Here is a 23,727-nt window from a genome sequence, read left to right as displayed (position 1 = left end):
GCTTTGTCTTAGAAAGGATGAGTTGAAAAATAAAACTGCAATATTCACTTGCATATTTTATGAAACCATTCCTAAAAAACCTTTTTTATAAGCTTTGTATTCTAGCTGGGAAAGTCACTCGGAAGTTAGTCCTGGGCTGCATGAAAGAAAACTCCAAATGTTAAGCTAACCATTGCAATTGCTTTCAGAGAACTACTAGGGAGAACAGCAAAGTCTTTCAATATTCCCAAAAAAGATCAGAAAATTTTGAAAAGGAATATCCAGAATAGCTGCTTTCATTATTATTATTATTTGTTTTAACCAAAACAGGGAGTTTTTAAGGTTATGTGATTTAGACCAACTAAGGACAAGTTCAAACGGGAAACGTTACGGGATAGCAAATGCTAGAGAACGTTAATTTTGAATAATGCTGACCACACACACATCCAGCCCTGGATTTTTTTCAATACATACTGTTTCTAACAAATACTACAGTTAAGAAATAGCAACGTCATTAACTAAGAGTAAATACAACCCACACACACATCAGAAAGATTTTGACAGAATAGATAATTTCTACCATTCTTACAGTGACATCCCAGCGAGGTGAAAAGCAATGGAACCACAAAATTCCAATCCCCTTTAGCTGAGCAGCAGATTCCTGATCTTTTCTCACAGAGAAAAATGAAATGTTGTGTAAAGCAAAGAGTCACTTCCTAAGTCTGTCTTGCTTCAGGAGCACCTTGTAAAAGCTTCTCTCTTCCCTCAGAAGAATTCAGATGACAACGACCAATGGTTTTTGTTTAGATAAAATTACAAATAAACACTTAAAAACAGCTGTAAATCTGCTTACTGAGTGATCTAGCACTGTTTATCAATTATTTTTATTTCCCTCTTCTATCAGCACTCTCAGCAATTTATTTCTGACAACCTCTTTAGGAGGAATGTGCCACTAACAGGAACAGGTGGTAACTTATATGGCGAACCTGTCCCAGAACCTAAATCAGCCTGAAAGATCCCCCCCACACCTTTATTATTAGTGGGGGAAGTGCCTCCTTCCAGAATACACAGACACATGAGAACATTTCTGCCTCACAGGATTGATGTACATCAAATATATGGAAGGGATTTATTCCTTTCTGATACATATTGACATTATATACATTTAAACAGCTCCAAGATTGCTGGCAATTCCTATTTGTATCCACAACAAACCCAGAACGCTGATTTCATTTTTAATTTTTCTTCATTTGGTTCGTTGTGAGGGGTTTTTTTAAAATGTTAACCTCCATCCTTGCCAGACACTGAATGTTTCCCTGAGCTCCCTCCCTTGGAAAGCGCTGAAAATTCCAAATGGAAAAAAACCCCTATAAATATAAAACATTTCAGGATTGCTGCCTCAGAGAATTCCAAAGGACAAAGGCAATCCACTTGCAGAAATGCATTTTTCATCTATATTTTTAACTACTGCAAAGAGACAGTAGCACATTTCATTTATGTAGGTTGAACTCTCAACTCTTAGCATTGAACCACATAAAAACATAAATAGAGCTGAAATTGAGTCCTCCAAGTTTCAAGCATTGGTCTTCTCACTGCTTAACATTCTCCACAGGTGAAGGTCAAGCAAAGCACTCGAGAAACCATTGTCTGAAGGATTTGTACAAGAATCTGCTGGGAACTATTTCAGGTATTACAAAAGCCTCAGGAGCAAAAGGCCACCAGGCAGCTCTCACAGTGCTGTTCCTACTCAGGAATGCAAAGATATTGAGAGAATTACAATCAATCTGTCCCACCCATCCACCCTCTTAACACCAAGGGTGCCCTTCCAAAGGGCTGCTGTGTTTTCTTCACATTTCTAAGTGTGTCTTCAAGATAATTTGCTGAGCACAAAATAAGAATTTGCTATTTGTTAATGTTTTGCCAATCATCACCTTTGTCACTGCTCCAAACTGAAATCCCAAAGAACAGCTCCAAATACAGGGGACTCATTTGCTCTCTCTTCTCCCTGTGCCTCTCTTTCCCCATGAGTCCCTTTGCTTTAGATGCAGCACACGAGCAGGATTATGCTTCATTTAACAAGATCTCTGAAAACAGATTTTTCACTTTGTCCTAAAGCACAACATGCAAAGGCAAGAGGCCAAGTCACAGTCATATGAGAGATTTTCAAATGTGAAAGTAGTAAACATAAGGGTAACTTGAAATAAATAGTTTACTTTGGGTCGTTAAGCTGTCTAATTAATTTTTGTTTGACATTATTAGTATATAGCAGCAAGCAGCCATTTAAGCAGTTGCTTAAACACAGATCATACAAATATATGAGTGTAGGCTAATGGAAAGAATGGCATATTTATTTAGATTAAACATTCCTGAATGATTTAAATACAAAAATGTTCAGATCACGAGAACTGTGTGGCTTTCTGAAATACGCTGCAGGAAAACCTGACTTTGCTGCTTTGCATGAGGGAGAGCAGCAAATGGAACGTGCTGAGTCCAACCAAGATTGTGAACTTGTTATTAAGCTGTTAATAGACCTCATTTGAAAAGACTTACATTAAAAATAATTCCTCGGCTTGCTCTTTTTTTAAGTACATAACCTTTTTTTATTACTCAGACTCATTTTCATCACCAAAAGGCATTGCAGTTTACTTTGATGCTGTGTAATGCAGCTTCTTTCTGTTAAGTGGTACATAATTATATTCCTCCCCTTCCCCCAACAGAGATCATAAATTCATCATCTCCTGACAGCTTCAAACAATTCAGCTTCAAAATATGCAGGTGAGGCATACGGGTTAGAAGTCATGTGAAGTTGTTGAGCTTTCAGATGACAGAAGAGGTCTGAGTGTTATTTAGTGCTTAACTCCCAAGCTATGAAGATCTGAGGAAAGTGTCAGAGCCACCTTTGGTTATTCCAATATCTGGAAACAATCCATTTAAATCTAAGGCAATATCAGCACTCAGTCCTCTGACCTTTCAATGCAACACCAGAGCCTCAGCAGTGTGAACAGACCCAGAGAAACTTCACGTGGATTTGCTGTCTCATCACGTTGGCTCATTTTGAATTTTGAAAGTAAAATAATACAACTGTTGGATGCAACAGCACTTCTCAAATCTGCAAAGGACATTCTGGATCCCAGTGGGTAAAATTCAGAGCATGCCTGAGGGTTTCCTGTTATGCCCGTGCAGAGACTTTACAAGAAGGAACATGGTGCCCATATTTGTGGGGACCCATCTTTGCACACCAGGGAACAGATGGCTTCCATTCCTCAGGGAATATTCCCTTCATCTTCCCTCAAAGCCCTCCTCAAAAACTGTGGGAGCTAAAGGGGCCACACAGGAAGTGCAAGGTGAGGTTTGCTCACCTAGAAAAAGCTGACAGGCTGGGAGGACCCTGAGTCCTTCCCCAGAGTTTGGAGCTGCCTGGTGCTGTGCCCCAGTGCCAGTCCCGATCCTGCCCAGTCCCCAGACCACCCACTGCAAGCACAGCTCAACTCTCCCGTCTTCCCCCACTATCAACCCCGCTGAAATCTTCCTTACAGACTCTACTGATGATGACCTATCATGCTCTGCTTCTTGGAACACAGGGAGCAACTGATCACCATCCTCTTTTCAGATCCCTTGTAATTAAAGAATCGTGTTCTGAGCTGATGGTTTTCCAATTCTCTCAGGGTTTTCTTCCTCACAGAGTCCTTTCCCCAAATGTTTTATTTTTCCCTTATCCACTCTACTCACCACAATTTCTCCTTTGCTTTACCTTCTCTTTGACATTTTTCAAAGTGCTCAAATTAAAAAGTGGGCCTTCATGAGCTCTGAGGGTGAGCTCAGAGCTGGTGCATATTACAGAGGTAACCCCAAACATCCCAGATCAAAAACTCTGTAAAACACAACACCGTCACGTTCAAAGTCTGCTATAATCCTACACCCTACCCTAACCTCAATTCCTTCCCACCTACTCAGTTATCTGTTATTTTAGGTTTCTACTTGTAATAGTGATTAATACATTTCCTTTTTGTTTTTCAATGGTTTTGATTAATTCCACACCTCTTTGTAAGCAGCAGTTTTAATTCCCGTACTGCCCTGCAAAATGCTTCTGAATGCATCTCTCCTGAAAGCACTAAACTTTGCATGTGTTTTTCTATTCCAGTGCCAGCCTGTTAATACAAAAATTACACAGAAGATTCAGGCCCTGAAGATATTCTTGAGCGACCCATTCCAACGAGAGACTGAATAACTGAGAACTCTGAATATTCTTCCAAACCGGCTGTTCCCCTGAAAACGCTCAATTGTTTTGCAGTCATTTCACCTAAATCAGATTTTTCTTCTGAAAATGTCCTACCAGACCATGTCAAATGCTCTCCTGAAGCCTCATTTGTGCGTTTCCCCTCTTTTGGTACCCCAGCCAGCCTTTGGAGGTGGCCATACAGTAAAACCTGACCACTCTTTACTGAAATCTGTCCTCTATGTCCTGTCAAACTCATCTTGTAAAAATCTATTCTGAATCTTTCCAAATACCCAGTTAGGCCCTCTTTACCCTCCTACAAAGCAAAGCAATATTGCTTCCCACCCACCCACTCCATCCAGCTCGCTGGGAATTCTTCCTCCTAACAAATTCTCTGTGTCAAATGGCAGTAAATCATACAGTACTTTAAAGAATTCCTTAAATAGCAAACAACGTGTTTTCACTGGGCCTGACCAAGTTGAATTCATCTAAATTACCTAAATATTTTCTAGCATGTTCTTACTTTCAGGCACCCAGTACTATTTTGAGATTGAATAAAGAAACTGATTCTAGATAATCTTTTCTGGACTGGTTAAGAAGAAAGATATTCCATGCTTCAGCTTTGTCCAAATCATCTGCTCTTTTCTTTCACTCACTACAAGAGGTACCTCCTTCTTCATGGGCCTAAAGACAGCAATAACTCGTTTGATCAGACAGTGCCCATGGAAAAAAGTCCCAATTACCATCTCCAGCGTTTTTAATTGGAGCACGGTTTTCTCAAGTTAATTAACAGCTTGTAGGGAACCAAAAGTGTTGAACCTAATTTTGAAGCAAATCACTATAACTCAGAACAACACACTGTCAGTTAAGTGCCTCTAATATGTTAATTTTGCCTTTTGGCAAACATTGTCTACAGCTATTTACACTACATTGACTGTTTGAGATTTCAGTTTCTCCTTTTGACAAGCTGATACACACACAAGGTTTCTAGCAATATCTGATTTATTTTCTAGAGGATCTTGCAGTAATTCCCCATTAGGTCCTAGGGCAAAAGGTTCCCAGCAACCTGTGCAAAAAACAGACCCTTACTCAGGTTATTTCTAAAAGTATCTTGAATTTATAAAGCCAAGACAGAAATTTAATGATTAACACAAGTTATTCATGGCCAACAGTGACAGAATTTATTTTTTCTGGCATTCTTACAAGCTGAAAATTCAAGGAGCTATGTATTGAAATTAATAAAGTTAATACTATCAAAATTCAGGAAGGTTTGTAATTATTTAGAGTGATAAGTCAGAACAATAAATAATCTGTTCTCACCTGCTCATATCACTACTCTGTTGAAAAATAAAAAACCAAACAAAACCACAAAAACACAGAAGAAAACTTAAAATAATGCAGATGGTATTTACAGACCTTTTAATACCACAGACCTTATTCTTTGCTCAGATAAACTGCCCAACAGACAGAAATTCCAGGCAAGAGCACCATTGCAACACAGTTAATTCATTTACAAAAGCATCTCTAAGTGGAGCTGTCAGGAAGCTCCAGATCCACTCTCTAAACTTTCCCAGCAGTGGGACAGAGCTGAACCTATTTAAGCAAAGTTTGGCACTTCAAACTATTTCTTATCAGAGACAAAAATCAGAGATATCTGTTTCCTGCCTGACTTTGGCACACATGCATCTGACTTCTGAATTTACAGCCTGGAGCCCTCTATCACTTGTACTTGAGTTGAAAATCATTTCCTAAATACTACAGAATATTTTTAAATCCTTTCTCTTACATCTCTCAGATCCTCCCTGCTGCTACAAAGGCTGGAGTCTCATCCTCAGCAAAACCAGAACCAGCAGAACTGTTGCTGTGCATGGAGCTGGAAAATCATCTGTTTTCACAAAATCCAGACAGTTCGGACCATTATTTTTAAATTACCAGTTAATCTAAGGCGGATTGTTCTATCATTGGCAGTGTGGTGTCATCTCCTCAATTCATGTTACACACAAAGCACCTACCTCAGATCTCAACCTCCACTACGACATTAATTTGGTTCCAAAGGATTGGAACATAGTTCCAATGTCTAAGTATCTTCTGTGCTATGTAATAGTTAAAATACCAGCGTTGGAAAAGTTATTAAAATAAATAGTATTTCTTATTTATGTCAAGTTTTGGACCCTGTCTTTAGAGGGTTCGAATATCAGCTAATTTTTGCTGGCTTCTTTGCTAAGGAATGAAACTGAGCTACAGGAAGTATCTTCAGTTTAGCTGCACTGAATATAACACATCACTATAAAAACAGGGTCTTTTAAAATGCACAATTAAAAAAATAATAGTTTTTTTTTAAATCCAACCTTGCCAGCATTTTTTTCATTTTTTCCAGAATTCATTCCAACTTCTGTGCACAGCAAAAAGTGATGTCCAACCTCAGCAGACTTTTTAAGAGGACAACTTCAAATGTGGAATCAGACTAACACTTAGCATTTAGTCATATAAGAAAATCTCTTTTCAAAAGCATTATAAATCTCTTAGAGCCTTTAGTCTGTGCAGCTGGATTTCTATGGAGAAAGTCATTATTTATTATCAAGTTAGATTATAATACATATAATTTGAATTACATTAAATTCTTCCTGATGTAAAATGGTTTAAAAAGAGAATATTTATCTAGAGTACATAAAGGAATAATCCATAGATTAATTCATGTTCTATGTGCCTTTTCTGGTTCCTTTTGGCTGGATACAGGAGCTGGTTTTAACCAATAACTGGCAGGAGTCTCACAGAGAAAAAGCCATTTGCTTAAGTTTCATATTCTGGAATATGGAGTTTAAAAATGCCATATATTGGTAAGGATGCTGCCATGGAACAACTCAGGAGTTCCTGGCTTCTACCTCATGAAGAGATTTCTACATACAGAGAACAATCAATGATGTACAGGTGTTGTGGCAGCTGGTGCTGAGCACAGGAGCTCCCCGTGCCCCTGGTCTCTTCTGCACAGGTGACAAAGGGGTGTCCTGTGTTAGCAAAGGATTTTGTGTGGGGTCAGAAGTGAAAATTCAGTGGGAAAAGCCACAGTTCCAGGTTGTGGCACTACAAAGGCTGAAAATAGAAACCCAAGCCATCATCACCATATGCAAATCCAGGGAGAGGGATTAGTTTAGCAAGCCTAAGGACATGGGGCAGGCACAATGAAATGGTGTTTCTCACAACTTTGCTCCTTTCTGTCAATCATTATTTTCAGCTGCATGAAATTCCCAGAAGCACATGAAATATTTTAGGACTCTCTCTTCCAGACTGTCAGAAACAAGAAGAAAAAAAAGAAATGCCTCTAAACAGATTTTCAGGATAAAAACCATCTAATACATGATTGACTACAAACTATAATGCTTTATGATCTTCCCCTACAGCTTCCCAGCAGGAGCTGTGATAATGCTGTTTCCTTTTGAACATCACTGCGTTGGAACCTCACAGTGAATACAGCTGCAAGGGCTGGAAATACAAATCCAGACTGTGCCATCCTTCCACCCCTGCTCCAAGGCATTGCATTACTCAGTAACCACACCTTGGTGCTGAGAGAAATTCTTTCTCCTGGCCTTGAGGGTTGAGCAGCCACAACACTCCCAGGTTGCCTGCAAGGTTCTGTGTGTATGGTTATCATGCACAAGCACGGTTTGGTGTGGAGTTCATAACTTACAGGATAAAATTCCTGAATCCTGAGATAAACTGTGCAAACAGGGCAAAAAGGAAACATAGAGCAAACAGAGGATAGATCATATGGTTTCGATGGGAGCCTCAACAAGTGGGCATTGCCTTTGAACAGAAATCCACTGGAAATGAGGAAGCTCATGAGAGAAGTGGTTCAACACATGGAAACACGGGACAAAAACCAATGAAGATCAAAATCAATGAGGAAAATCTTTGAGAAGACCGAGTCTGCCAGTGAAGCCTCGCAGTCACCTTTGGTGAGGATCCCTAGGACTGTGATTCTACTGATTCTTTTAACATCTTACAATGAATGGAAAACACCGCAAACACTGTTCTTACCAAATCTGAGCTGGAGCAAAAAAAAGCAGAGGTGGGGAGGGATCCAGTGAGAGATCCTGGCCTGTTCCCTATAAGCAGTACACAGCCCTGCCAGGGGGGCTCAGGACGTGCAAACACACCCTGGCACATGTAACTTCACTTGAGTTCAACCCTGACATACTCAAAAAACTTCTAAAATTTCAGAGTTTTATTGAATTAAGCACATTTATTTCAGAATAAACACAGTCAGAAGGCACCCTCAGCTCCCCTAAAAATAATTAATAAACCTTCTGATGATGATTGCAAGTGATTCATAATGGACAACAAAAAGTAATAAACTTGCAGGTATAGAACTGTCTCCAAAGAGAGCCAGTGCTGTGCCAAATTATGAATCATTATATTTGTTTAGGACTCGGGTCAGAAGGTCCTTTAACACCTCCATCTATATTCTATTGTTGTTCAAATACAAATACACAGTCATTGCAAGGCACAATTTCCCCATTTTATGCAAATAAAGAGGTCAGCGAGATCTGATACAGAAAACTTCAGAAAAATGGGCTCCCCTTTTAGTGCCTGAACACAGGGTTTGGTGCCCAAGGACAGGAATCCCAATATTTACACCCTCAACCATTTAACATCTAAGCATCAGTGAGAGATTTGAAGTTACAGACTGGAGAAAAAGGGAACACTCAAAATCTCATTTTGCCACTTGAAAACCAAATCCTCCTCCCAAAAATCCAGACAAAGATGTCCAGGAGAAAGCAAGCTAGGCAGTCCAAGCTGTTCATTTAATAGCTCAGATGTTTAAACTCACTCCTGTGGTCGATGCAAGGTGCAAACTGACTTCACAGAGCACATTTCCCTTCACCATAACATGGCAAAACTCAAAATTAGACATTATTAGCTGGCAGGGTCTTAAAACCTGATGAAGAAAAAGCTAAAAATTCTTCTTTTCTTACAGAAGTAAATGTGGTTTTTGCTCCTGAACTGGGGGCATTCAGACCAGATTACAGTTTTCTTAAGGTACAGCATACAGAGAGCAAAACCAGCCCATAGTATTTGGGAATGATTCCCAATGCTCCTGCAGCTGCCAGCAAGGCCAAGTGAGTGACAGCAGATGATGTGCAGTTAGAGGGTGAGGCAGGAGCAGGGGAAGCCAGGGATCACATTACACACATCCTGACAGCATCAAAGCATCAGGTGCAAACCTACACAAACACAAATTACACACAAAGCCTGGCACTACAGTCAAACACGAGACAAGTAAATATTTGACAATTTGAAATGACAGGCTGTGAAACAGAAAGAAGTATCTGAACTGAATGCAGCAAAGCCCCTCTAATTTCATCGATAATGAAGGGAGGAAAAGCACTATTTAAATTAACGTAGGCAAAAGTGGTTTCCACAATTTAAATCCTGTAACCCTAATCCTTGCCAGAAGGCTGGCAAAAAATTCTACGTTCATGATTTTCTGGATAAAATATTTCTGGCCTTTTACCCTGAAATATTTCAGCTCAACACCACCTAACTCCAAACATTTTCAAAGCCCACAGTCTGTCCCAGCATGCAGTGACTTGAGCTTGTGAGGGAAAATGGGTTCTGGCAAAAGCGAGAGGGGGAAGGTGCACGTGGTGCCTTTACATCAATTCAGTACTTAAAACTAATCGAGCCAAGCAAAACTCAAAGTACAGAGGTTTCCTCTTACCTCTTGATTGTGTGGATAAGATCAGCTGTAACATCCACAGACAATGATACCAGTGCTTGAGTTGAGGTTGTAAAATCCCACATGGATCAACTACTAGAACACACATTTGGGAAGGGTAGGAAATATTACAGGCACTTTTCTCACACTTTTGTAAGAGAATTTGTTAATGCACAAAACGAAAGACAGTACTAAGGAAATCTCGGCAAAATACAGTGCCAGGCTTTAAAGGTCATTAAATGATAGGATATCTTTCAGAAGCCCAGGAAAAACACCTCCCAAAACAGCTGATTTTAATGAACCCCACAGAATTCCATACATATTATCTTCGGCACCATCCCCATTTTGATCCCACCAAAATGGTGGGAAACTTTCACGTTACAAGCTGAATTTTACAGAACTGTTGCACGAACACACATTAAATAAATGAATACCTATAGCACAGTCTGGGTGAAAAGGCTCTTTTTTCTTCAGTGTGATTGGAAATACAAGCAAAGATACACCAATTATGTGCTTGTCAGCATCTCTCTAGTCAGAAGCATCATTCCCTATTGTTCACAGAAGGAAAATCACCAGCAACACCTGTAACCCTGTCACTGCTCATTCTGTCAAATCTGAGGCAATATTCCCCCAGCATTCCAGAAACACCAGGCTTCTTCCAAGAATTATGGAGTAATGGCAAGTCAGCGATGCTCTATGGAATGAAAAATAATTTCCAAAAACCAATGGGAAAAAAAACGTGACCGAGAACAGCATCAAAAGCCTTTGCATCGGCCCCTGTGTGTGCTTCCTATTTAGTATTCATCCCACCACAGCACCCAAATGCCTATCAGAAATATGTACATCAAATTAGAACCTCCAATTAACATTTCATACCTAAGTAAAACCAGCACACAAAATACATTTTCATCTGTAAAAGGAGGAAAACTTTCTTTCACATTGATGAAGAGGAGGTTGCAGCATCCTCCATATCCAAAAAAAACTCATCTGAATTGTAACAGAGAATTAAAACATTCTGTGGAAAGGAATTTAAACCTCCTTTATTGAGATTTAAATAAAATACCTGGGAAATATGCCAGGTCTTCAAAATATCTCCCAATGTAAGAATGTGGGGCAAAACCAGACAGAAGAATCATTTTTAAAAATACTATTTTACAATCCTTTAAGAAAAGGTTATCTGATGGAGCGTGTTTTGCAGCTATTTGGTTTAGATGCTCTTAATTAAAAAAAAATTATTTATGCAATTAGTTCTTACACAGTCCAGGAAGATGAACTGAAGAATTCTCAGCAAGGCAAATTCTGCAGACTGGAGGTGGCCAATCAGATTCCAGGTACAAAGCACAAACCCACAGGAAAATCCAAATGTTCACAAAAATCGCATTCCTCTGTACAGTTCTAAACATTATTTAAATCTCATTGAATCTGAAGCACTCCAAGAGAGAAGTTACAGATTAAAAAGTCAAAACAAAGCAGCCCAGAACATTGAATATCCCTAAAAGACAAAAATTCTACCTGATTAAACCAGAGTATCAGAGGGATTTGGAAGAATATACTGCATCTATGTCTGATTGCTTTAAAATTAAAGACTCAAATTATATTTGAAAAATACTTTCAGATTGGAAATATTTCACCAAAATATTCTCCATGTACATGCACCCCAGTGAAGAATAAAACAAAACACTGCCTGCTGTACCACAGGCACTGGTGCATAACCACAGGTTCCTTTCCAGTTCCCCAGAATTCCAATCCAATAGGAAATCAGAGAAAAGCATTCAGTAACAATTAAGAAAATTTAAAAACATAACCATCTTCACATTAGTTAACTTACTCTGTTTTGGCCACTGAGAAATCAGGAGTGATGGCACAGGGCGGTATTTCATGCTCAACATGGGAACACATTCCCATGTCTGTGCAGTCCCAAGAGCAACAAAAACCATTACTTATCAAAAATTTCTCGCACTTTCCCCTCACTCATCAAAATTGGAAAGGCAATAACCAATTTTTAAAAAGGAAAGTAAGTTGAAAAATTTATCACAACCTTTATAGCAAATAAAAGCATAATAAAAAATATGCTTTGGGGGTTTGGGCTTTTAAGTTCCTCATCTGTGAGGAAAAAAGATTCCTTCCACATTTGGTATTTTTCTACCACGATGGTTTCTAAGTGATGTGAGGTCACAACTTCTCATTTGTTCTGGAATCAGCTTTTCAATTCCTTGCCTTCAGTAAGCTCCCAAGAGCTCCACTTGGTTTCCAGGCCCTCTATCTCTTCCTTTAAAATGGAAATCAGCTTGGAATTTTAGCCTTCCTTCTGACAAAGGCAGGACTATCTCAACATGCAAACAGAATCATTATTAAATACAAGATCCTGGCTGTTCACGTAGGGATGCCTCTTTACCTCTCATTTTCCAAGCTGTATGAGCTATTCAATATTTTACTAGAGAACAGAAATTATGGTTTCAATCTTAGTGTCCTTCTCCTTTTAGCAACTACCAGTGAGAAGTCTTTTCTACATTCCATGTGTTCCTGAGCATGTCCATGTGTAACTCAGAGGCTTCCCAGTCTGGAGCTGGAACTCCTTGTGACCTCTGCTCCTTCACTACAAAATGTCCAGCTCACCTGGCTCACTGAATTACCTCTGTGATCCTTCACAAACCAAGTTATCCTGGTTATCCTAACCCTGAGTGAGTGACAGGAGGGGAATGCCTTAAGGAATTGTCCGTGTCTGAAGTTCCTCCTCTTGCCTTTGCAGAGCTGGCATTGCACTCCAGCCCTTCTCTGCTACCCTCAAGGACACTTTCCATGGGATCAGTCAGTAAAACATCTCCATGGGGGCGGCACACCGGAAGCAGGAGCTGAGAAAGCATTAAAAAATTACGTACTCCAAGTCTCCAAAGAACACATCCCGAGGATCTAAGTAGGAGAGTATTTTGCTAAAATTATGTCAAAAGTTCAGGCTTATAAGTATAATAGAGGTAATAAATGGCTGCCTTCATGCCAGATAGTTCCTTATAACCACAATAAATCTATCATTATTTTCATTTTATGCTTTAATGGAGAAGAAGCTGAGCCCTGTCACACCCAGCTCTGTGCCTGAGCTCGAACAGGTGTTTCTCCAGTGGCAATGGTTCATCAGTCCCCACTCCCCGCACACTCCAGGAAAGACAGCAACTTATAACATTTAACTGAAGGCTGAAATCCCTTCACACTCCAGGAGGTCAAATTAAAGTCAGTCATTTATACAAATCATGCAGCAGGCAGCGAGTGGCTGCCTGTTAATTAAAATGAATGGCTGTGTGGGCAGGGGGAGCAGAGCCGCTCCCCGCACCTGCCTTGCTGAGCACAGAAGGCAGCAAAGTGCATCCCCTCCTGCAACAAAGGGGCACAGACACGCTCAGGATGTCCCCCAAGGGAGGCAGGACAGCAAGAAAAACAATGTTGAGTTGTACTCAGCCTTCAGCAAACTCTAAATCCCACCCAGCACCATGTCCAGGAACGCGCTCAGCCCAGCCAGGCTGTGCGACCTCTGCACAACATTGCAAACCAATCTCTGCTGAAGATCACAAGCACCACATGTGCATTATCCACACACCTCTCTTGGCATCTACTTCTACAAAGAGTTTCCAGACTAGTAGGGGGCTCTAACGCTGCATAATGTCACCTCAAACATGAACATTGTGAGGCTGAATTAATCTTCATTTCAGTACAGTTTTCTCGGCAATGGGAATAAGTGCAGCCTTGAGTAACTTCTGGCTGTAGTTTGCATGGCAAGGTGTGAAACCACCATACAACTGGAAATTTAAAAAAAAACAAATTTTATAACTATGCAACCTGTGGTTAGGAGATAAACCACCAGCACACCTTGGCAGCTGACTGTGGGGTTGACACTGTCCTGTTTCTCAGGTATTTTAGCAACAGCTTCATCTCCCTAAAACTCAATGATGAAAAGTCAGTGAGAAGTGCTGCAGGACACCATCCAGGACCAAGGTAATGTCCCACAGGTGCTTTTGCTCAAGCCAGACCTTCTTGGTAACTTTGCCACCAGCTCTGGGGCTGGGTCAGAACACTCCCAGGTGAGATGGGAAGTGACACTGGTCACAGACCTCGTTTCTGGGAGCTTCAACTGCCATTTGGGATTTAATATTCAGCTTTCACCGGATTTTGTGGAGGGCTACCAGCTGCTGGCTCTTTGAAGTATCTACTACAGGAAAAGGGACAGAAATGAATGGTGTCTCATGAGGGAGAGTAGAGCAATTCTTAACATTTTGCAAGAAACAGAGAAACTCACTGGGCAATTTTTGTTGGCCAAACTGATTTTATCATAGAATCATGGAATGGTTTGGGTTGGAAGAGACCTTAAAGATCATCTCATTCCACCTCCTGCCATGGCAGGGACACCTTCCACCATCCCAGGTTGCTCCAAGCCCCATCCAACCTAGCCTTGGACACTTCCAGGAATCCAGGGGCAGCCACAGCTTCTCCGGGCACCCTGTGTCAGGGCCTCCCCACCCTCACAGGGAAAAATTTCTTAAAAATAGCCAACTAAACCTATTGCCTGTCAGTTTGAAGCCATTCCCCCTTGTCCTGTCACTCCAGGCTTATGTAAAGAGTCTCTCTCCATCTTTCTTGTCAGCTCCCTTCAGATACTGGAAGGCCACAATTCAGCCACCTCAAAGCTTCTCTTCTCCAGGCTGAACAAACCCAACCCTGGTCTTATTTTGAACTAAGCATTAAAAGCACCATTAAATTAAGTAAATAAAACAAGAAGAAATACAAGGGATTAATTCTTCTTCTCCTAACTTATTACAGCATACAGGCACTGCTTGCACACAGCCATCTGTCAAGCCTCAGAGTACAATCTTTGGGCTTAACATGGTCCACCAAAAGATAAGTTTAATTATGACAGAATAAATCAAGTGTATCTGTTAAAGGGGAAAAAATATATCAGAAAAAGTTATTTTTTCCTACTAAAAAAATAGCTCTGGGTAGATATATCAACTGCACAGCTCTGCAACCTCCTCCACCTCGACTGCAGTGTTGGCAGCAGGCTAAAGGTTCTCAGCTAAAGCAGCAGATTCTGTCACTGCAAAGCTTGCTTTGATTTTGATCATGAAAAGAAGTTTGATACAACGGTCAGTAAAAGGGCAGCATTACCATATTACAACAACTACAGCCACATTTCTCCCTCTCGACAGAAATAAACACAAACCTTACTTCACATCACATCTCAGACTTAGCTATGGCAAAATATCATGTACTGCATTCTTTACTTACATCCACCAAGGGCTCAGGCATATCAGGAAGACTCAAAATATCAAAATGCAGTAGTAAAGGAACAGGTTTTTCTAAGGAAAATATCGTAAGACATCTAAAAGCCTTAAAGAAAATGCATCTTTGTTTATCTCTTTCTTTTTTAAAACAATTAAACAAAGCAACCAACCATATTCCTCTCTGTGTAATGCTTGACCTTGATGAATAATTCCCATTTCAGAAGTAAATAGGAAAAAAAAAAGAAAAAAGATTGCCTGATCACCTAATAATCGTCTCTGTAAATCCCTACCAGTGTGGCAGCACGATCCCAGCAATGTTCATTAATGTCAAGCACAGGTCTGGGAGCACAACTGCAGGGTAAGGAAGAATTAAATCCATTTAGTAGTGCTGTGCATATTTTGATGAATGTTTTTAAAGAAGCTAAACAGTGCAGAGGTCAGTCAGAAATAAACAGAACATTAAGTAAATAACCTCTTAAAATAATACCATAGAGGAATTTATTAAAAATAAATTTTGAAATAGATGGCTTTTCTGACTACTGCACTTGCTTTCCCTGGCAAAGGAAATAGGAATAATTAATGGATTTGGCTGCTTCTCTCCAGGGACAAAGATAATCGATCTGTGGGGGAAGGCCTTTATCTAGCATGGAGATAGTGCTGGAACAGCAGAAGGAAGAGGGGGGAGAGGTGTTGGAGATCTTTTCCTGGCACACCTTCAGAGCTGCTTATCAGCTCTTACTGCTCAAACCAACTCAGCTCCAGGTATCTGAAATGCTGAAATGTTGCCAACGACAATATTCTTTCTTTTATGAACAAGAATGAAAGGGGCATGTCCCTATTGTTATTACTATAAGCCAAAACCTCAGAATTAATCCAGGAGCAATAAACAGACTCCTTGTTCCTTTCTGGCAAATACAGCTCTTGCAACCAAGGACCTTTTTTTGGTTCATATATCAGTGTTCCTGTCCATGGCAGGGGGTTGGAACCAGATGATCTTTTCTGGACCCTTCCAAACCAAACCACTCCATGATTCTGTGCAGTTACAGCAAGAGCGCAATCATTTCCTGACAACACAAACTGCAGGCTTATCAGCATTAAATGGGTTTGGGTTTTAGTTATTTATTTTACAATAGCTCGGTTCATTATCTACTCCACAGCTGAGTAGTTCCTGAAACATAAACCTTCTTTTTCAGTGTACAAGAGATGCAAGTTAATTCATCCCTGCAGGCAGTCAGCAGTGTGACTGAAACCTCCAACCTTCCCACCTCTTCTAGAGCCCCAAAGTCTGCACAAACACCTCTAAGAGTGATCATTTAAGAAAGCTAATTGCCAACAGTTCTGCCAATACTTTCCACCTAAGATTAACATAGTCTATTTTCTGGAGCAAATTACCAGGGACTATATTTTTATCCCAAAAGCTTCATGACTTAGGATTAAATAAAATAATTGTATCAGCCCAAGATGAGCTCAAAACTCACCCTTTGTGTTTGTGATTATCTGGCAGAAAAAGATGAATATAAAAGAAGGTGGTGGGGTTTTAATACATTCTTAGATAATCACATGGCATTGCTCAAAATAGCGCAAGTTAAAAACCTTTGAGAACACACAGGAACTCACAGCTTTCCCAAAGTCATTTCAAGAAAAATTAAAACACCTTCAAAGGAATCAAATTTCCCAGGAATGTAGAGACCTCTTTCCTCGGAGGAGGACAGATTTCAGCGTACTAAAATCACAGTACAAGTGACCTGGAAGGCAACCAGAAGAGCTACAAGTGGCTGAACAAACACTACCATAAGGAGCCTAGGTTTTCACAGGAAGTTAAACACTGCTGATCTCCTTGCAAATTACCATCTAGTTTTTCCTTTGTGAGGTGGGGGGGAGTAGAGTGAGACAGTATTTCATCAGCAGAAATAATCTGTATTCCCACTATCAATCACATGGTGCTGATTAACTCATTATTTCGAATTAGGAAAAACAACAAAAAGCTCTTAAAAAAATCTTGTCCTACTGGTTTGTCAGAAATATGGTGACTTAAAGACTAATGTGGAAAAGAAAACAGACACATGATCTGACTGATGTAAACAAGTGTTTACTCAGGAAAGGTCAAGTCCTCACCTCATACAATTGTGAGAACTAGCAATGGCTGAAAGTACCATAAAATTTTGAAAGAGAACAAAATTGGAAGAGGGGCTGTTCTCTGGTGCTTAGTCTATGTCACAGGGTAAATTCTGCAGGAAAACAAGCAGAAAGCAAAGAGAAGTGCTCAGCAGTACCTTCTTGATCACCTCAAACATACAAAAATTATCCTTGTGATCTACCTTCCCTCAGACCCCTATTCCATACTAAACATTTTGCTTCTCAGCCTTATTTCAGAAGCATGTGAGAAAATTTCTTCATTTTCTTAAAGTGCAGTTGATCATTTCATTAAATCTATTGTCTCCAACTCTTTTAGCAGCAGATAAATCACTTCGCACCAGGCAGCTAAAAAATCAAAGTTTAGTTTAACATTTATTCTTGTAGAACATCGTAACTATGTGCTCAAATCTCCCTGTTGTTGCAGTGAATGTTTCAGCAATCAAAGTCCAAATTACACCTACTTTTCTTTCTTTTTAGAAGTAATTAGAACAAGGGGAAAGTATCCTAAGTAAAATAAAAATTCAAGGCTAGATCTTGGCATGAATAAATTGGTTCATTTGGGGCTGGAGAGAAAATTGATTTCTGACCTACATAAGGATGAGTTCTAGACAGGAATGTCAAACCATCCTCATAAAATTCCTCCTGTCTGCAGTGTGATTGGATCAAGCAGTGTGCAATGGTGAATACAGTTTCTATACCCCAAACACACATGGGTTTATGTCCCATCTCTGGTCCTTCCTTCCCTTTCCTACACGGAACTCTCTCAGGATACAGCACGGCAGCAGAGCTGCTATGGCACAGCTGCAGAGCACTCCAGTCTCCCACAGGGTCACAGTTAAAATAAATTGGCTGGGCTCATGCAGGTATTGAACACACCAGACTGTCAAAGCCCAGAGGCCACACATCTGCACTCCAAATCCAAAGGAATCACCAAGTGTCCATCAGTGCGACTGCTGCTCAAGAACATCAACCAGATACTGCTCACTGAATAAAAGCGAAGATGTATTGCATAAAATCTGAGAAAAGGATATGCTACATGTTACACCCCCAGCACCATTCTACCTTCTGGGCTGAAAGCAGTCTAAATAAAGTCATTGGAAAACGTTCCCTTCCAAAGACTGAAATCATCAAGATTTAATGGCCAGCTCAGTTCATCTTTAAGTGCTTTATGAAACTTGGAAGCGCAGGGACAAAGTTCAGCTCAAACAACCATTCATCTCCTAATAAGCTGGGTAAATATTCTGTTGAAACAGCTATGGTAAAATCCCATTTGCTGAATTCACTGAGCACTAAAAAAATCAAGTGAGTAGAAGCTACAGTTCCCAGATTCCATTCTCGTTTTCCGTATCCATCAGAACGTCCTAGGAAGTGCACGCACGAAACAAGAACAGGAGAGGACACCAAACCACTGGAATTCAGTGGCTGCAGGAGATCCCTGGGCAGGATAACTGGAGAGGGCAGAAGGCACATCCCAGCACATCCTCTGGGCTTTTGGGTGAAGATTTAATATACATGCCATGAAAAAGTAAACTCTCTCAGCAGACTAAACAACTGCTGTGAAGCTCTCCCCTGGCAAAAATTCCACATAACTACAAACAGTTTTAGACATTTCAGTTGTAATGAAAGCACAAAAAAAATCAGTATTTTATATTGTAGTTAAAGCACTTAAGTGCTGAAGTCAGGAAAATTAGTGGCAAAATGCAAAGTCATTTTCAGGGTAACAAAATCATTACCACTCCCACCTTTAATTCTTCTTCTTTTCCCCTGTCTTCCTGCAATCTCAGGCTTTTCAACAGACATCACATGTCACATTTTAAACAATATACTTAAGGTGACATTTAGTTTTGTGAGAACTGAAATAATTAATTGTTGGCTGTTGAAAAGAAACTACTATGTTGGAATTTATTGCCACACTTGGGAATAACTGTACATGGCCTTTGGTTAATGTCCAGCAGATATTCCAGTAGCATCAACTGCCCCCTTTGAAACTCCAGTGTTCTCTCTGCCTCATCTCTCACCTTGACACTTCAGAAAGTTTGACAAAATAAAGCAAATTAAAAAATCCCTCCCCATCCCTGATCTCCAGTTTTATTTCACTAAAACACTACTACAGTTTGGACCAAAGAAATTACCAGGAAAAGCCTTAAAAGGTTCCTTTTTTCCTCCCTTTACATTTCCAATACTCTGAGTCTGGTAAGTCAAATTATTTTGTGGCCTTCAGCCATTGACATGTGAACATCAACCTCATCCAAAGGGAAGAGCCAAATTCAGCCACAGTTATGGATATCTCACCTTTCCAAGAGAATTTGAGATTAGACATTAACAGAATAGGTGCGAACAACACAAATATTAACTGACATCTACTAAGATATCATAAATTATTTGTCCAGTTTGCCAGAGAGCTCCTATAATCTGCCACAAAATCCCCAAAGACTTGAGCACTAGAAGATTGGGAGAAGGAAAACATACAAAATACAAATGAGTACAAAAGACTCATATATTTGTGCCATGCCAAAGGTCAGTTCTACACCTTGGCAAACAGTTTGGCTCTAATCCAACAAAGCATTTAATTATATGAGACAATCTATTGCTAAGCATGACTTCAGCTCCTGGGTGTAACATTTGGAATCATGCAGGGCGCTTCCATAAATGTATTTTTTTAGTGCTGACTTTTTAATTTCCAGGAATAATTAAGCAGTTGACTTTAAAAAAGTCAATCAGGAATTTGATATTATTATCATCATCATTCCTTCCAAACACAGGTTCAGGAAGTGCAAAGCTTTGTGACCCACAGGCAGGTTTAGAATGGGTAGTAGATGGTTTGATTTGGGGGTTTTTGTAGTTATTTTTCCTCCCCACAAAATAATTCCCAATTCCATAGAGCCAGTAAGACACCTCTTTAGCTCAAATTTTAAAAAGCCAAATCTATTTCAGTACAATTTTAGCCAAAGTGTCAGCGGCTACAGGTACTTATTTGGAAAGTTCTCATACTGCATTAAATTTCCTGGGAAAATTACCATCTTAAGGCTGAGAAAAGCTCAGCAAACCAGCCCACCTCTCTCTATATATACACCTTTCCATAGCCCATCAGAAATGAAGACAACTTTCAAGTCAGGATGCAGGAGCCTGTGCTATATGCAGGTCTTCCTTTCTGTCTTCTGCATGCAAATGCTCTGGCTATCCTCTATTAATATTTTCATTTACCATATGACCTATTATTCTGACAACTAGGCAAAAAGCTGAAGGACCAACAACAGCAAAAAAAACAAACCCACAAAACAAAGAAAAAAACCCAAAACCATGACAGAAGGAGTTACACTGTTAGCAAAGGCTCCCTTGGTACTTCACTGTCTCTTCTACTCTACATATAAACAACTCCAGGGTTCTGCTCTGCTGAAGCTTTCACCAATCATTATTATAGCACTGTTTAAATAACAGTTCTGCCTCTACAACAAAGCAGAAGTATCATTAGCTTACATGAAAGCCCTATCATAAGAAAGATAAAAACCTCTATGGTTTTCTATTAAGTGTAACTCCAAATAAAACAAATTTTTTTATATATATATATATACACACACACACACATTTATAGATGTTTATGTGCTTATATATATAAAAACATATTCCCATGTCAAGGTTTCAGAATGTTTCTTTCCAAAGCCGACAGCAACACCTGTAGGAGCCTAGCACACACCAGGCCATGAACACACAGAATACACAGCCAGGAACATTCCAGCAAGTCAATACCCATTCCCTCAGTGTTTTAGTCCCAGATCTATTCTGGTTTGGGTTTTTTTTAACCTCTTTCACAGACAGTGTTTCAGACACCATCTTGCTTCATAATGAAGACCTGAACTGCAGACAAAGCAAAATCAGTAAAGCAGCACAAACAGCTTTGATTATCTTCTTCAAATATTGTTATGTTGGCATAAAATGTTTGGCTCTCACAATGCTTTTTTTTATTGTTTGAAACATGAATGGGTTCAGAGGAACAGCAGCACAACGAGGATGATTCAATACCTTTTTCATAGAGACACAAATGCATTGTCAGAGCAAACATTGCTTTCTACATTCACCAATGCAGAGGTCGAAGAGCAGCCTTCACTGCAGACACATCCCCAGCCCACAGCAGTAACCACAATTATTCTTCCAAGAAGAAATCATCTGAGAAGAAAAAAAACAAGCCCTTGCCTATATATATATATACACACACAAAATGATGTCGTCTCCTGAATATTTAGTCTGTCAGCACACACAGTTTAAAACAACAATCCTATAAAACAGCAGGCATTTGCTTTTCTGGCTGAGATGGATCCAACAAAAGCAGGAGAAAAAAAATCTCAATTTAAAAACTACTACACAACGGGTACCATTAAATGTCTTTATTAGAAGTCTTTGAGGGATTAACAGGGAAGGAAATACCAGGCCAAAATTCACAAGACCATTATAAACATGTCAATTTTATTTTGTATTCTGCTGCCACTCCTTTATTCAAGGATGCAAGAGGGAAAAAAAATCATATTTGACTAGGGCACTACACCTAAATAATAAAAAAAAAAAAAAATCTATATTTTAAAGGTATTTTCTCTCTTGATTGACCAGCTTTTCTTTATATGGTGTGTGCCAGTTTAATCCTATCAGTTGGCCTCATCAACTTTCTAAAATAATTTTCCTCCTTACTCAAGAAGAGCTCTCTGAGTATCACACATTCCCCGCAGTGCCCTTGAAATAGAGCCTTGCTATTCCGTCTGAGGAGAAAACCCAGAATATCAAAGATCCAATCTCCACTGAACTAAACTGCAAGGGAAAAACAAACACTTGGGTTTGCATCACTCTGATCCAAAGGAAAAGAGAGAGCTTTGAACAGCATGAAAGGGATTCAGACAATCTCTTGCCACTTGGAATCTTTGGGCAAGTGAAGTGAGTACATTTTAGAACATATTTAGTGTGTTAATGTTCATTTCAGAAATGGGCAGGTGACACTCGTGTGACACCTGGAGCACTGTGTGCAGTGAAAGATGGACCAGAGCTAAGGGGAACACATGGAAGTGGATACCCATGGCAGACAGAGCATCACTAACCACTCACCTGCAGTGCTTCTCTCTTGCTCTCCAACCAGAATGCTACTTCCCAAAATAAAAACACAACCTCAATATAACAAATCTTCCTCGTGTTCCTCTGCCATTTTCACGCTTGAGGCCAGAGACAAGTTCAAATACAATATTCAGTAAAACACAGGATCCAGCTAAACCTGCACTAATCCAAGGGGCCTGTCTTTAAGTCTCCTTCAAGGATTTATCTATGCACACTAAAGAAAAAAATTAGTATCCATGCAGCACAATTATCTTAAATATCAGTTACCATCCCCAAAATGTACTACTACTGAAACTTGACATTTCCAGGAAGGAAACTGCTTAACTAAAATTGTTCAGCTGAAATAGATACACTGTCAATACAACAAGTTCTCTGCTCTGGGAAGATGCCAATTCAATTCAATTGTACGCTGCTCCACTGCTGCAAGAGATTTTTTTTCCTAGGGGAATAGGAAATAAATAAACTGAAAGTTCATCCTTAAAATGGTGCTGGAATTCCTGTATCTGCTTCCATGAGTATGAGCTCTGCCCAATCTCACTAGTCCTGATTCCACTACACTGTTGGAAATACCATTTGTTAGAGACATTTGACAAAGCATTATTCATCCACATTCATTTTTTATCTTCCACTGTGCTTTATAAAAAGAATAAGTAGATTTTGACAAGGGATGAGATGGCACATCTATTGATCCAACACATACGTCCACTCCTCTTCAGTCTTTTCCATTCAGAGGAAATCTTTTCTATTCTCAATGTTTTTACAAGTGAGCTTTATAAAGAAAGATTTTAAACCATTGCCTTGTCATACTTCATGCACACTTTTAGAAATTTTCTATACATAACATTCCTTTCAACAAGGGATTTTGAGGAAATGGGGTATTTTCCTACATTAAATAGTAGAAGCAGGTGACTCAGTCAAATTCTAAGACACGAGATCAGAAAGTAAAACATTTGGAGGTTTGTACTCTGATAGTGACTACTGGGAGTTGGTCGAAACAAGATGCTGATGGTTACAGCCAGAAGAACCAAAACTCTAAACAAGAAAGGTGATCCAACTTCTCCAGTGACACAACACTCCAAGTGTAAACCAGCTGGAAATTTACTGCCTTGTGATTTGGAATTCTAGGAGCTCCCACCACAACTGACTTTGGCATTTTCATCCCATTGCCAACACTACGGCTAAATAGTTACCAAACACAAAAGTAAAGGCAAACAGATTGACCCCCCCAAAAGAGTCTGCATTAAACCAGCTTTTCAGCAATACACACACAAGATTTAAAACTTTGCAGTGGAACACAAGGAAAAGGTGAACATTTCTAT

This window comes from Corvus moneduloides, chromosome 11 (genome assembly GCF_009650955.1).
Source record: "Corvus moneduloides isolate bCorMon1 chromosome 11, bCorMon1.pri, whole genome shotgun sequence".
Classification (NCBI taxonomy): Eukaryota; Metazoa; Chordata; class Aves; order Passeriformes; family Corvidae; genus Corvus; species Corvus moneduloides.
Note: the sequence above shows the minus strand (reverse complement) of the source record.